This window comes from Astatotilapia calliptera, chromosome 20, assembly GCF_964374335.1.
Source record: "Astatotilapia calliptera chromosome 20, fAstCal68.1, whole genome shotgun sequence".
NCBI lineage: Eukaryota > Metazoa > Chordata > Actinopteri > Cichliformes > Cichlidae > Astatotilapia > Astatotilapia calliptera.
In genome coordinates this window covers 15,356,236-15,371,394 of record NC_137441.1, presented here as the reverse complement: position 1 = coordinate 15,371,394, position 15,159 = coordinate 15,356,236, and the positions used below count along the sequence as shown (strand labels likewise).

General features: G+C 39.2%; 2 long non-coding RNA genes across 6 annotated transcripts; one reads left to right on the top strand and one right to left on the bottom strand.

Annotated features, from left to right (window-relative positions):
- The first annotated feature begins 2,538 nt into the window (after positions 1-2,538).
- LOC145423129 (uncharacterized) lies at positions 2,539-6,881 on the top strand. Its single transcript, XR_013904226.1, has 5 exons — positions 2,539-2,950; positions 4,025-4,117; positions 4,843-5,000; positions 5,426-5,483; positions 6,414-6,881. It is a non-coding gene; the product is annotated as an uncharacterized LOC145423129 (long non-coding RNA).
- Positions 6,882-8,705: 1,824 nt separating this feature from the next.
- On the bottom strand, positions 8,706-11,406 carry LOC145423184 (uncharacterized). 5 transcript variants are annotated; one of them, XR_013904299.1, is made up of 7 exons: positions 11,252-11,405; positions 11,001-11,153; positions 10,670-10,885; positions 10,037-10,196; positions 9,662-9,786; positions 9,441-9,556; positions 8,706-9,298 (listed from the first exon to the last, which is right to left on the bottom strand). It is a non-coding gene; the product is annotated as an uncharacterized LOC145423184 (long non-coding RNA). The 5 variants fall into 5 exon arrangements; XR_013904301.1 differs by having other exon boundaries at positions 10,037-10,191; positions 10,670-11,153; positions 11,252-11,406; XR_013904297.1 differs by having other exon boundaries at positions 10,670-11,153; positions 11,252-11,404.
- Positions 11,407-15,159: the final 3,753 nt, after the last annotated feature.

Genomic DNA, 15,159 nt, shown 5'->3' with positions numbered 1-15,159 from the left:
AGGATGTGGAGGGTGAAGGTAACGGTGGTCCCCGTGGTAATCGGAGCACTAGGTGCGGTGACTCCCAAGCTAGGCGAGTGGCTCCAGCAGATCCCGGGAACAACATTGGAGATCTCTGTCCAGAAGAGCGCAGTCCTGGGAACAGCTAAGATACTGCGCAGGACCCTCAAGCTCCCAGGCCTCTGGTAGAGGACCCGAGCTTGAAGGATAAACCGCCCGCAGGGGCGTGCTGGGTGTTTTTTTTTTTTTTATATATATATATATATATATATATATGTATATATATATATATATGTATGTATATATATATATATGTATATATATATATATATATATGTGTATATATATATATATATGTATATATATATATATATATATATATATATATATATATATGTATGTGTGTGTGTGTGTGTGTGTGTGTGTGTGTGTGTGTGTGTGTGTGTGTGTGTGTGTGTGTGTGTGCATGTCTACATCATTCCATTGTTAAGTGCTTATAAACAGACAAGTTTTTGTCATCTGACTATATACAGTAGCATTTCAAAGATATTCCGAATAACAAGATAAATTAGCCATACATATCTGTGCCACATGAGCAAAGCAAAAAAGTGCTGCAGGCTAGTAAAAGAATAATAACAAACGAGCACTAAAGTGACACAGAGCTGAGTGAATGAAAAAAAAAGAAACATACAGTTGAAGTAAATGAAAATCCGACAAACTCCTAACTCCATCACTGGAATAAATAGTGTTTAAGACAAATAATGGCTTATCCTCAAAAAGTGACGTTCAGGTGAGTGACAGGTAGGTGTTTCAGTGCTGTGCAGAACACACTGGGCCTAACTATTGATGTTACAGGATGTCTAATGAAATGTCAATAAGGTTAGCCACAATAAGCCTCTAAATCTTGTGATCTAATTACCACGAAGTCCGTATGTGTATTATTGATTACTCTCATTGCCGCTATTGACTTTACGTCTCTTTGTGCTGAGTGGTCAATCCAGCCAGTGAATAAACACTTCAAGCTTTCTCTCTTCTGTTATCAAGCGAGCACACATTTGAGAAACAGATCATTACTTTGCACAGACTAACAGTGCAGTTGTTAATTCATTTAAAAAAAAGTTCATATATGAAATAGAAGTACTCACCGGCACAGTTATTAGGCACACCTGTTCAACTCCTCTTTAATCAGCCAATCACATGGCAGCAACTCAATGCATGTTAGCACAAGGTCGAAACAACCTGCTGAAGTTTAAACCAAGCATCAGAATAGAGAAGAAACATAATTATTAGTTGCCATTGATGCTGATGCCAGAGTGAACTGGTATTTCTGAAACTGCTGGTCTACTGGGATTCCCTCCCACCCCCATACATCCATCCATCTCCATGGCTTATAGAAAATGGTCAGAAACAACAAAAATATCCAGTGAATGGCATTTCTCTGGGTAAACAGTGAACAGGTTGAGCAGAAGTAACGCTGATGTTCTTTTTATACATGACTTTTTCTCTTTACTGTACAGCATATTGGTTTAATATCTAAATGTATAGATATTTCCTTCAAAAGACTGCTCACAACATTTGCAACCCCAGCAACTGGATTTCATGCAGCAGAATCCAAGTGCAATACATTCTGGTACAGGGCCAATTTTCATTTTGCTTCTTCATGACATGCTTTCTATATTCCAACACCTCCATGTCCAGTGAAAACTATGACAAGCTAAGATCAAACCACACTCAAAACACCTGATGTGACATGTACTTTTCTTTGATGAAAAATCTGAACTCAAACATCCAGCCATCTGCTGCCTGTTGTGGCTGTGTTTTCTTTATCATTATTCTGGGAAAGAAAACACATGCACCCCCCTCCCAGACAAACAATGATCACTGGGGGCAGCTGGAAGTATTTGCTTTGCCTTCTGAGGTGACTTTATACGTGACAAAAGACAAAAAGCTGTTGTTCTTTTACTTTGGTTTTGCTCTAAACGAGCGCTGATGCAAAGACTGCTGGTAAACTGTACTGATATATACTAGTAAATAAATTGACATATATTACTCTTTGTGGTGCAAAAGAGTAAAACCATGATGCCCAGATATATCGCTTAAGATTATTTTTCTCCATTAAACCATAAGTCTCTGTTTAAGTATTGGATATTTATGTGCTGTACTTCTCCCGGATGGTCTTTCCTCAATTTGCATGCTGCCTTTGAACATTAATGTCATAATAGTGAATTACTTTAGCAAGTTTCCATAGTTAAAAGCTGAAGCAATTCTCAGCATATGGAGACTGCTGTGACATATAGGGAAACTATAAAAACTGTAGCTTCTGATTCCAAATATGAGCAAAATAACCAGTGAAATCCCCTGCTGTAGTTCTTCTACAGCTGAAATCGAATATTTGCGTGCATATGCATGTGTGCATAATCAGACAACACGTTCTCACTCCCAACTCGTCAAACGTGTGACGCATGGTCAGGCTCCTTCTGCTGCACTTATGGTCGCGCAGGGTACCCCCCTCGCGTCGGGAATTGACGTGAAGGGTCCTCCGATTGAAGAGATTGCCGCGGAAGAGCCTGTTGTCCGTATATTTATATATTTCCGAAATCACTTTGTAGTGACGTATACTGAACACAATAAATTATATAATGTAAACAACTACCTGAAAAACAGGTAGAACAATACTTTTGTATCGTTTATTGCATTTACGGAGGGAGTGATGTATGCTGGGTAATGGCACAGCTAGCTACTGGGTGACTTTATTCACCCGCTTCGGCTGTTATCAGTCCATACAATGGGCGTTATTAGCACAGATCAGTCCCATAGATATGGGCCATCTCCTGCTAGATTGTTCAGAAGGTTGTTCTCATCCATCCAGATGGAGGATCACTAACAGGAGCGTGGGAAGACTCCAGAATCCACTCTGGCTGGAATCCGGTGGATACAGCAGTGTTTACAGGTAAGACCATTTAAACGGACAGCATTTATAGAATGACTATTAAAAGTCAGCGAGTGTCAGTAATGTTAATGTGGTTATGTTAGTAATACACCGAGTGCTAATATAACAGCTTTAAGATGCATTTGTAGACATTATTACGTGTTTTACCGTCTTTATGGTGCTAGCTTAAAGTTACGGTGTAAACGTTAGCTTATATTGGAGTAAAGCTGTTACTGTTTAAACGATGTTAGCACAGAAATATTAGCTTCTGTCATGACAGATGAAGTTACTAGTTAATAAAGTTTCCAGTAAAGTGTTTAATCGCAGCCACAGACTGACAGCAAATATCTCGATTAGCTTCAGTGCATCTGTAATAAATATGTGCAAGTTTCAGTGCTTCGTTTAAACTGTATGATACTTATACTGACCCAGGGTCAGTGTAAAATACAATCCTAGCTGTGTGAACAAAGCCTGGCTCCTTTAATCCTGCATGACAAACCTCAGGATGCAGGTTATTATTATTATTTCCTGCTGGCACACCTGTCACACCTGAGAGTCAGCTAGAAACTTACAGTGACGTGGACATCATGCAAAGACTGCCAGACTCTGTAATACTGCAAATGATCAGTGACTCAGGTTAACACTAAACTTTAAACGGCACCTCTGTGTCTCTGTGTGCTGAACATCTAGGATTGAGTCAGGCTGCATTGACTGTGGGACTTTAATGTGTTAAAAGCAGGTTGAAGACGGCTCAGAAACATTTGAAGATTAAAACTTAGCATTATGGCTGCTGGTGGTTTGTAAAGCCTCTACTCAGCTGTATTTTTGTTACTAATTTATGTTTGTTGTTGTTTAACACAGATTTCAGAAGAGCAAATATGCTTAATAGTTTAACTAGATTTCATTTGTCAGTGTGGGACTGCTGAGTCACCCGAAGAACTCATTTCATTCATTCTCCACATGATGTTCATTTACAGAAATGTTTCACAGGAACTGATTCCTCCCAAAGGTTGAACTAGTGTGTTTCCATAGATTACCTCTGTATGAATGTACTTCTTAAATGAAGGCAAGTGTTTGTCCTTTTTTGTTCCTCAGGTACAGTACGTGATATCAAGGGCAGGCGGTCAACACTGGGGGTAGACAAGAAGCAGACATACTTCCAAAGAGGGAGCTGCAGTGAGGTCAGAGGTCAGAATCTGAAACGGCTCAGGTTTATATTTTAGAGGTTATTAAAAATCAAAATGTATTTATAAAGAAACCTTTAAATAATAGTCATAATTATGATTATTATAAGAAATATCAAACATTTAAGTGGATTTTCTGTTACACATATTGTGTTAGCCCTGCGATAAACTGGCAGCCTGTCTTTGTCCTGTATCAGCTGGGATAGGCTTCATCCTCCCGCAACCCTGAATTGGATACATTGTATTCCAATTATGTAATCTGATCATTTACAAACTCAAGGTATCTAATCAAAATGTAAGTAATAATTATAAAATGGGAAAGCAGAAATAAGTGTGACATAAATGTAAATGTGTTAGCTGACATAGAGGACAGCTACATGCAGTCTGAAAAACCTTTGTTGTCAAGTGTGCAGGTATATCAGCACGAGACATTCTTACATAGAAGAGACGTTAAAGTCTCTGACTCAGTGAAGCATTATTGGTCCCGTCTGTTTGGATAAATATAGTAAGTTGATGTTTGTCCATTTATTGACACATTTTCTTAAGTGCTTATCCAGCTCAGGATCACAGTGGAGCTGCAGCTGGATATGTTCACTAAATAAACCTTACAAAAGTTAACAATAAACCTGCATCCATGTACGTTGTTGTCCACAGAATGAGAAAATCAAACTGGAACACTGTGGAACATGTTAATAAATGTTTGTGTGTTTATGCCTGTGTCTTTCACAGGAGGCGCTGGAAGGTTTCCCTAATAGTTCCTGGTGAATCAAAGCAGAACCATAAAGGTTGCTGGATTGCATGATGGCCTTACCCCTGAGCAGTCATCCTGTTAAAGGAGGAACCAGTTAGAAGCTGTTTTCAAAGTAGCTGAGCAGATTTCATCTCAAGTAAGCAATTAACTGTTTGTTCATCTGTTCTGCCACTTAAAGAGCATTTAAGGACGTCTTTTGAGTGTCCAGCTGAATTAATTCTACTGGCTCTCATGGTCATTTGTTATTATAGACATATTTTTCATGTTCATCCAGCTATTTAGTAAATTCTATCTATTTAGTAATATCCGTCAGCTATAAAATGTAATATAAATATAAAAATATCTAAATATCTCCTGTCCTTTATGTTTTAATGATGTAAGTCTGTTATCGTGTTACATTAGCATTCCTCACATATCAATGAGATGCTGTACAGTACAATCCTACTGACACAGCAGAGGGATAACGACGGCTATTCAACATCGTTACACGACACATTCGAGCTGCATGACGCAGACAAAGTGACTAAATCATCTTTTTGTGGTTTATTGTCTTCAAACCAGCAGACAAAGCTGATGGCAGAAGATGTCAGAGAAGAACTTCAGGCCGTGGACTGAAAAGGTCTTTTTTTCTTGTTATCAAAGACATTTGGAGTGGCAGCTTCTACAACTGGTTGTGCTGAAGTAAAGCTTACAGTCTAAGAAATCACAGTGTTGATGTTCAGCACAAAGAGAAAAGCTCACTTGTTTGAATTTATTTACAATCATAGTTTTATAAATTCTGACTGTAAACAGCTTTTACAGCTCTGATATTGTTTGACACTCGATATCAGGTGATGGGATTTAATTTAAAGGTTTCTGTGTCCCAATGAGCCATTTACACTGACCAGTGTCAGTTTAACTGTAACACATTCATTATTTAGATCCAGCAGAGAAATAACTGAATGTAAAAATGGCAGCCCTCAGGCAGGTTTATAGAGATATATGCATGCATTATGAAATTTATGTATCCCAGATAATTGTTATTCATCTAGTCATGGCAGACCTACCCCTTCCTCCCAAGTTAACTGCAACCCAAAATAACTAGTGGGGCTATTTACACACTCACAACCAGTGTGGGGTAAAAAGAGCCACCAAAAAGCTGTCAGCCACAGATGTGCTAGAAGAGTTAGAAACTCTACTTATGGAGAAACTTTCTAAGCCTAACAGGGGACAGGTAGTCCTGCCCAAATAACATGATATAACCCCACATACAGCCCAGCCATAAAGTGAACCAAGTCATTTAGTTAAAGACAGCATGGGACCAAATGCATGTAACCAGCCTGCACCAACCTGACATTTCTTCCTCCTGAATTAAATGAATGAATGGATGAAAGTTAAATGACTACAAACCTAAAGCCACTAGTTCCCACACTGGAGCTCCCTGACACTGTGTGTTAACCGTATTTAGCTTGTATCAACAGTTGTAACAGGCTAAGCCACCTGAGACACTGCATTGAATTTGTTCCTGTCTTAATGGTTTCAGCTCAGATGTTCTGCTTTTTCCTTTCAGTAGATCAAAGCAGCTCGTGCTCCTTCTGCTTCCAATTTAGAAGAAGAAGGCGAAGGCTTCAGCGAAGTGCCGTTCATGGTCTCAGTGAACAGTCATGGTCACACACTGCATGTGGTTTTAAAAGCAACATGTCTGTTCACCACAACAATGGAGATGTGTAATATTAGTGCAGCTACGGTTTGTTCTTGAACATCAGTTCTGTTTTCTACTTTGATCACTTAGACCAAAAAAGTGTTGTTGTCAGATTCTTTCTTTTACATCTATAAACCACCTGCTCATTTTTTATTACAATTAGTTTCACATGAATGTTAGTGTTTCCTTTATGATCTTTTAATGCTTACACTACACTGTACATGTCTACATTAGAGACATTTCTGTTGACTCAGAGTTGTGAAATGTTCTTTTATTTGATGCACAATATGAAGTTCATAATTTTCTTACAAATAAAACTCTAATGACAAACATGAACAGCTGTGCTTATTTCTGAGACATGAGTTTTTGAATGTGTTCATATTTAGCAGTGTGCATCTGTCTGCTGAAACTGTAATGGTGAACCTGAGGTGATGGTCAACAGAAGGCAAATATAAAACAATATTGAAGTAATGTCTTTACGCGTGTGGACGCTGTGCACACAATCACCTTATTCACTGTAGTAAACATGCACCGCTAGCTCACGTGACTGACTGTCTCCATGGTTACATCGTATATTATTAGCTATGTAAACAGCTTCCAAAGATGCCGCCATAGCTCTCTGCAGCTGTAACACTTAAACACTTTGCAAATCATTTCACGTGTTTGATAGTTATGAAGACAGAAAATGTTTTTAAGGTCATGCTAGGCGGTTGCTATGGTGGTTGCTGTGGACTTGGCTGGACCGCGTCCGATTCCTGTTATTAGCTGTCCGCCGTAGGAAGGCTGCGTTCCACTTACAAGTAGTGACAGTCTGCCGCAACTCGAACTCAAACCCCGCTTTGTTCTTTAATTATAGGCCTTTTATAGCCGTTCATGACACGCACACACACACATAAAGCACTTTGCCTCACCATGAGAATGCAAGTTTACCTAACCTAACCTTAAAGTATCTGATATAGGATAGAAAAATGAAGCAACCAGAGATTTAATGATGAAGACTCTGGGTTCTGTAGTTCACGTTTTACAGTCCTGAATGACTCTTTGCATATGATTTATTGAAGAGGAGTTTAGAATGCACTTTACATTTAGACTGTTGCTTACAGTTAGACTGTCAGGGTGTACATTACCTTGTACTCAAGCATCCCAGGACAGAGCCCTGCCCCACCATGAGCCTGGGTGGATACGTGGTTATAATATAAAAGGACCGATACTGAATATGAATATTTCATGAAAATTGAATTATAATACGAATTAGTAATAAGGGTTTCTCTGCGCCCTTATCTACCCCATACTCAAAGAGCCGCGGGCAGAGAGGGTGACAGGCGAGGATGGCACTGAAGAGAAGATGCTCAGTTTCTGGAGTCTCCTGGTCCTGTCAGTATTAGTAGGATGCATCTGCTGTGTCTTCTCGTGGATGCTCACCTACCTTGACTCGTTCCAGCCTGGTATGGATTTCCCAACACTGCGGACAGTGGCCCACGTCCGATCGTTTAATATTGATTACATATGTCTGAATTGCTAACCCTAACCCTAACTCAACAGACCACAATGCCCTGGACTGTCAGTATTATTACATGCTGTGAACATAAGTACCTTTGATCACAGTTTATGTTGTAAAAGAGAAGGAATATTGGAAAAAAGATCAACATTGTGATATTATTTGTTCCAAACTGACCAGAAACATGCTTGTCAGACTCTCACAGCAAAGGATCAGACTCACTGTGCATGACGGCTCAGGCCGATGATGTCTGTTAGATTGTCAGTTGTTTAGTGCTTCTGTACAGTTAGGGTCACCGTCTGTATTTCAGAATAATTAATATGCGGAAAACACTAAAAGTTGATTGTCTTCCAATATTCTAGCATAATTAAAAAACTTTGACTTTGTAAGTACATATTATTAGTCCTAATGCCAGTATGAGTCTTCATAACTCCTGCCCCTGAACTTTAAAATTTACCTGATGAAAGATCATTTACAGTGGCATTCTGTCAGGATCATTCTGACTGTAAGATTGCTGTATTAATCTGAATCCTTCTGAAATGTGCTGTGAATGAATGCTGATGCAACTCACTGTGGGAAAGCTGTTAATAAAATGAATCTGTGACACATGCAACACGTTCACAGAGGAAGAGGACACAAAGGGAGGACACGCAGAGGCTGTGTTGAAGTCAGAAATCCAAATCTTTAGTCAAAAACAGGCGGCGGTTACAAACAGGAAGACAAGCAGTCCATCAAACAGTCTACAGGGTCAAACATACAGAGAATTCAAACAGCAGTAAAAAAATAACTGGACACTGAAAAACAAAGCAATGTGTGACACAATAAAAGGAAGCAGTGCAGTATATTCACTGAATTATTATCAATTACAAAAGAGAAAAACGACGATTTCTAAGGATTATTTTCTTAAATGCAGTTAAGAGTGTGGCAGGTAAAGATGGAAACATACAGAATGTAAACTGTGTGAGTTTGTGAACTTTGTTAGTAACAAATGAGGTAAAAAACAAAAACAGACAAAACACAGAAAGAGGCTCTCAGTATTCATTCATAATTAGAAAGAAACATTCTGGTCGTGGATTTTTACAGTCTTAGTTCCGCTCGCTGTCATCATTATAATCATCATGATCAATGGCGAGGTCCTGAGGTGGGCGTGGCTGTCTCTGGTGATGTCACCATGAAGGAACAGCATCTGGCACGTGTTGCTGAAACATCCCAGTACACTGGTGTAGTTTCCTCTCCAGCTGTTTGACATGTGACACTTGAACATTAAGGGGAAGAAGAAGAAACAGTGTTAGGTCAGGTGACCACATGGTTTCTAAAGTAACTGACAGGAAGTAACCAGGTCGTTAGAAATGGATGGCATGTGTTTAGAGTTACTGGAGTTGGGTAACTCTACTTACCAAAAGCAGAAGCACACAGATGAAGGATCAGATGCTGAATGTTGCAGGAACATGCTCATGTGTGGTGGTCATTCAGTGCTGCAGGTTAGACAGTCCAAGACTGATATGCTGCCCATCTGAGAGTTTGAAAACACACATGCAAAGATTTATTTTGTGTTACAGTCAAAGTTGGATGTTCATTTTTGTCCTTTAAAAATGTTTGTGTATTTGAAAGCACTAACATTTAAGGATGACTCTAATCGTCTCTCTCTAAGAGTGTCTCCTTTAAAGGGGAGACAAGTGTATCCACTGATCCACGTCACTTTACCTGGATGATGACTCCTCTCCCCCTCACTCAGAAACACTCCTAATATAACCAAGCAAATAAATAATATTGAAGATTTACTTACATCATTACAAAAACATCAAAAACATCTCCCTTTGATTCTATTTCTCCATTCCTGCTGAACTTCAGGCAACAAATATCTCAATAAATCACAGTAAAATGTAAAGCACATGTTTTCTCTGCTTTGTCTAACCTCTGCAGAGCCTCTGTCAAGAAAACATATCTGTAAGCATAAAACAAATATACATTCATAACACGTCACTGGACAAACCTCGGTCAGCTGATTTCCTCTGTGCAGTGCAGACGAGCATCAGTCAGCAAGTCAAGGTGGTGATGGACTGGTGTCTGTTGTGACTCTGCTGGTTCTTCTGAGGAAACACCACCGTCTCTCCACACCGTCACCATCTGTGAGCACAAACTGCTGCTCTGCTCTGCCAGCATGTAGGAATCACATATCACACACACAGGGGTGAAGAAACATCAGAGCTCAACTTTGGATACTTTAGATCCAAACAGATCAAAGCAGCTCTTAGTTTCAACAATCAGACAAACAATGATACCAAACTGATTCTGTATGAATACAATATGGTATTTTCAATACAGGTGTCAAATTAATTTATTAAAACTAATACAGATATATGTATATTTTTTTGATAAATTAGTTTGCTAAATTATAAGAATATATGTTTTTTTCATTTAACAATTGCAACTGAAAGAAATTAAATGTTGAACAAAAATATATTGTCACATTCTGAGCATGCTCAGCACGCTGACAGACTTGAAGTTGCTACAGATTTTAAGAAGTGATAATTATAGGGAAGAAACTTCTCTTTTTCATCTGTTTAATCAAACATTTGATGCCTCAGCTGTCTCAGTCCTGTAGTGTTCTGCAACTACAACTAACCTGAAGCTTGGATTTGGCTGCAGGTGCCCCTGTACATCCTTCTCAACATGTGGGTACCATTTAATCCCACTTCTTCCTGAGCTTTGCTTCATCACAAGACCAAAGGTGGCATCCCGTGTCAGTCTTATCATCATCCAGAAGAAACATTTGAAGAAACATCATGGAGAAGAAACATTTACGCGCCTCCTGGTTTTGTTTTCTGATCCTGCGAAAAGACTGAGGACAACAAAGCCCAGAGAACACGAGATACACAACATCCAACATTCAGACTCAACAGCCTCCATAAATGAAGAGCACCAGGTTGGTTCAGTTATAGTAGATATGAGCATACTTCACATTACTGGGTATGAATAATAATGAGGAGGCAAACTTTGACGATGCAGAGCATGATGTCCCATCATCAGACTGTAAACAAACATCCACCAGGCTTCTTTGTTGCCAAAATTGATGATTCTCCCATCAGGGATCAGTAGAGTGTATTAACCTGTGGTATAAGCAGCAGTCACTGAAATATTACTGTTTCAGATAAGAAATCCAGCACATAAAAGCCAGGGTGGGAGGGATCTCTGCAAACTGACTTACCTCTGCGAGTGTGAAGCTCAACAAAAATCTGACTCTCAAGTCACAGACAAATAAAAACTCCAGCTGGGAGATAGAAAACGCTGTCTGGGTCCTGCTGGATGTTGCTGGTCAGAGTTCCACATTAGCAGAGTGCTTCTTGGTCCCACTGACCCATATGGACAGCGACTGTGGAGAACTGTTCTGGAAAACAGAGAAGAGAATTAAAATAACAAAAAGCCAAACAGGATTTCCACAAAGACTCTCTTGGAATCAGCAATCAAAAAAAATCACTGGTTCATATTTCAATTAAATATGAACAGGTTCCTCAAATGTACGCAGTTCAGATCTGATTTAATTTAATTTCCTTCACACAGCACATTCGTCCAGGCTGACAGGTAAACATAGAATTAATCTCAGGTAACATGACTCATAGTAGAGATTCAGTAAGAAAGATTGCAGGCTCTAATATTATTACCACACAATCCAAGGACACACCAACAGCTCAGATTTGTAGAACTACTTAAACAAATGTCTTCTGAATATTCAATTCAGGTTCACAGTGGGGGGGGGGGGGGGGGGTGTCGTGGAATTTTTTAAATAAAGTCTGCAACACAGAAAGAGCTGTGATCAAGCTATTTATTACTGCGCCAACACACATCAAACATCACAGTTCAGTCATGTCAGCGCTGCCACAGAGGTCTTGCTCCTCCTCCTTTATGCATTCCAAGGAAGAGGATGTTAAACTGATCACACCACACTTCACGCGCCTCACTATGAAACCTAACGGATCAATGGTTGTGCTGTTTTGTGGCCTTATCAGCACCTGTAAAGGGAGTTGTTTTCTCAAACTGCTGACGCTGAAGTAAGTTCATCTAGTTTTAGAAACTTTCCCTGAACAGTAACAGTGTCACAACTAAGCATATGCATAAGCACTTAAATACTTTAAATGAGAATAACAGAAAATTTCTATTACAGAGGCTAGAGCCTGTCCCAGTAGTCATAGGTAGAGCACACCTGGACAGGTCACCAGTCTGTCAGAGGACTAACACAGAGACAGACATCAGAGTAACAAATCTATTTAAAATTAATGTAAGTTTGCTGCAGCTGTATGTATGAACATATGTTTCTGTGTTCACAGTCCACCTCTCAGGAACCTGCAGTTGACTTTTAGTCAACTTTAAACAGACCTCACAAAAGGCTGATGTGGCTGGATCAGTAGTCTGATTCAAGTACGATACCTTTGGCCAGGGATTCATCTGGTGCATCGCTTCACTGCAGTCTTACGTATTTTCCCCACACCTGAATAAAAAAATACTGATATATACAAATAACAGCTTCAGCTGATGCAGCCTGACTCAATCCTAAATGTTCAGCACACAGAGACACAGAGGTGCCGTTTAAAGTTTAGTGTTAACCTGAGTCACTGATCATTTGCAGTATTACAGAGTCTGGCAGTCTTTGCATGATGTCCACGTCACTGTAAGTTTCTAGCTGACTCTCAGGTGTGACAGGTGTGCCAGCAGGAAAGAGTAATAATAGCCTGCATCCTGAGGTTTGTCATGCAGGATTAAAGGAGCCAGGCTTTGTTCACACAGCTAGGATTGTATTTTACACTGACCCTGGGTCAGTATAAGTATCATACAGTTTAAACGAAGCACTGAAACTTGCACATATTTATTACAGATGCACTGAAGCTAATCGAGATATTTGCTGTCAGTCTGTGGCTGCGATTAAACACTTTACTGGAAACTTTATTAACTAGTAATGACATCTGTCATGACAGAAGCTAATATTTCTGTGCTAACATCGTTTAACCAGTAACAGCTTTACTCCAATATAAGCTAACGTTTACACCGTAACTTTAAGCTAGCACCATAAAGACGGTAAAACACGTAATAATGTCTACAAATGCATCTTAAAGCTGTTATATTAGCACTCGGTGTATTACTAACATAACCACATTAACATTACTGACACTCGCTGACTTTTAATAGTCATTCTATAAATGCTGTCCGTTTAAATGGTCTTACCTGTACACAGTGCTGTATCCACCGGATTCCAGCCAGAGTGGATTCTGGAGTCTTCCCACGCTCCTGTTAGTGATCCTCCATCTGGATGGATGAGAACAACCTTCTGAACAATCTAGCAGGAGATGGCCCATATCTATGGGACTGATCTGTGCTAATAACGCCCATTGTATGGACTGATAACAGCCGAAGCGGGTGAATAAAGTCACCCAGTAGCTAGCTGTGCCATTACCCAGCATACATCACTCCCTCCGTAAATGCAATAAACGATACAAAAGTATTGTTCTACCTGTTTTTCAGGTAGTTGTTTACATTATATAATTTATTGTGTTCAGTATACGTCACTACAAAGTGATTTCGGAAATATATAAATATACGGACAACAGGCTCTTCCGCGGCAATCTCTTCAATCGGAGGACCCTTCACGTCAATTCCCGACGCGAGGGGGGTACCCTGCGCGTCCATAAGTGCAGCAGAGGGAGCCTGACCATGCGTCACACGTTTGACGAGTTGGGAGTGAGAACGTGTTGAATCAGAAACTGTAAGTGTGCCAGAGTGGGATATTAATTCACACCTGTACCAATGTAAGGCAAATTCCATCAACATATTATTTATTTCTTTTTTACTGTTTGGCAGAGGACCAGACTCAATTCAGTCACTCTGCAGTTTTTAATTTTTCCATCTAATCTCTAAAAAAAAAAAAAAGCTGTCCACTTGCATGTAAAAAACAAATACAAAAAAATGTATACAGTTCAAAAACTCTTTTCCCTTAGACTTTTAGTCTTAATTTTCTTAAGTTACTGAGTACTGAAAAATAGTATTAAAACCACTGTTATCTGGCATCATCAATTTTTCATGGACCAATGTAGTGGATTAAGACCCCCCCCTACTGGATGCAAATCATTATTGCAAAAAGGGATTTCCACAGAATTAAATGTCCTCTGTATATACACGTTAACACTGTGCTTTCAGGAAATGATATCCACTTATTGCAGGTGGTTATTTCTGGCTATGTGAAATTTTGTCCTCAAATAGAGACCACTGTTTACAAATAACAAATGCACAAAATCAAAACCATGCGCAGAGATATGCTGTATATGGACCAACTGGCCGCATTCATTTATGTCCTACCTCCAGTTAAACACTGTCACTTCTTCATCAATATGCCTAATGAGTTCCCACAAGATGGTTCAAGGGTATAATAGTCTGGTGTTATCAGGACTGGACATGAGAGCTTTGACTGTATGGGTATAGGATAATTTCCCAGCAGGATAATGCATTAACCTTTTTATGTATTCTATTACTCTGTGGACCAGTCTGGCTCCCTGTCTATGTCAGACACATTTAACCTTCCACTTCCACTTACTACAGTCTATGAACTAATTAGTTCCTGCAGCTTAAGAAATGGAAAGTGAACCCTGCAAGAATAATGCTCAACGAGTGATTATCACTGAAATTCACATTAAAACCTGTTAATGTCTGAAACACTGTGTTATCTAATATATATTTAGGAGACATGAGTGCACAAGTTGAATTTTATTCATATATTATTTTATCCAGAATAATAGTGTACTATAAAAAGACGCGACTAATATTTCAAGTGAAAATGTGTGAAACTGCTTACTTTACGCACCTACAGGGAGTACAGAATTATTAGGCAAGTTGTATTTTTGAGGAATAATTTTATTATTGAACAACAACCATGTTCTCAATGAACCCAAAAACTCATTAATATCAAAGCTGAATGTTTTTAGTTTTAGCTATTTTAGGGGGATATCTGTGTGTGCAGGTGACTATTACTGTGCATAATTATTAGGCAACTTAACAAAAAACTAATATATACCCATTTCAATTATTTATTTTTACCAGTGAAACCAATATAACATCTCCACATTCACAAAT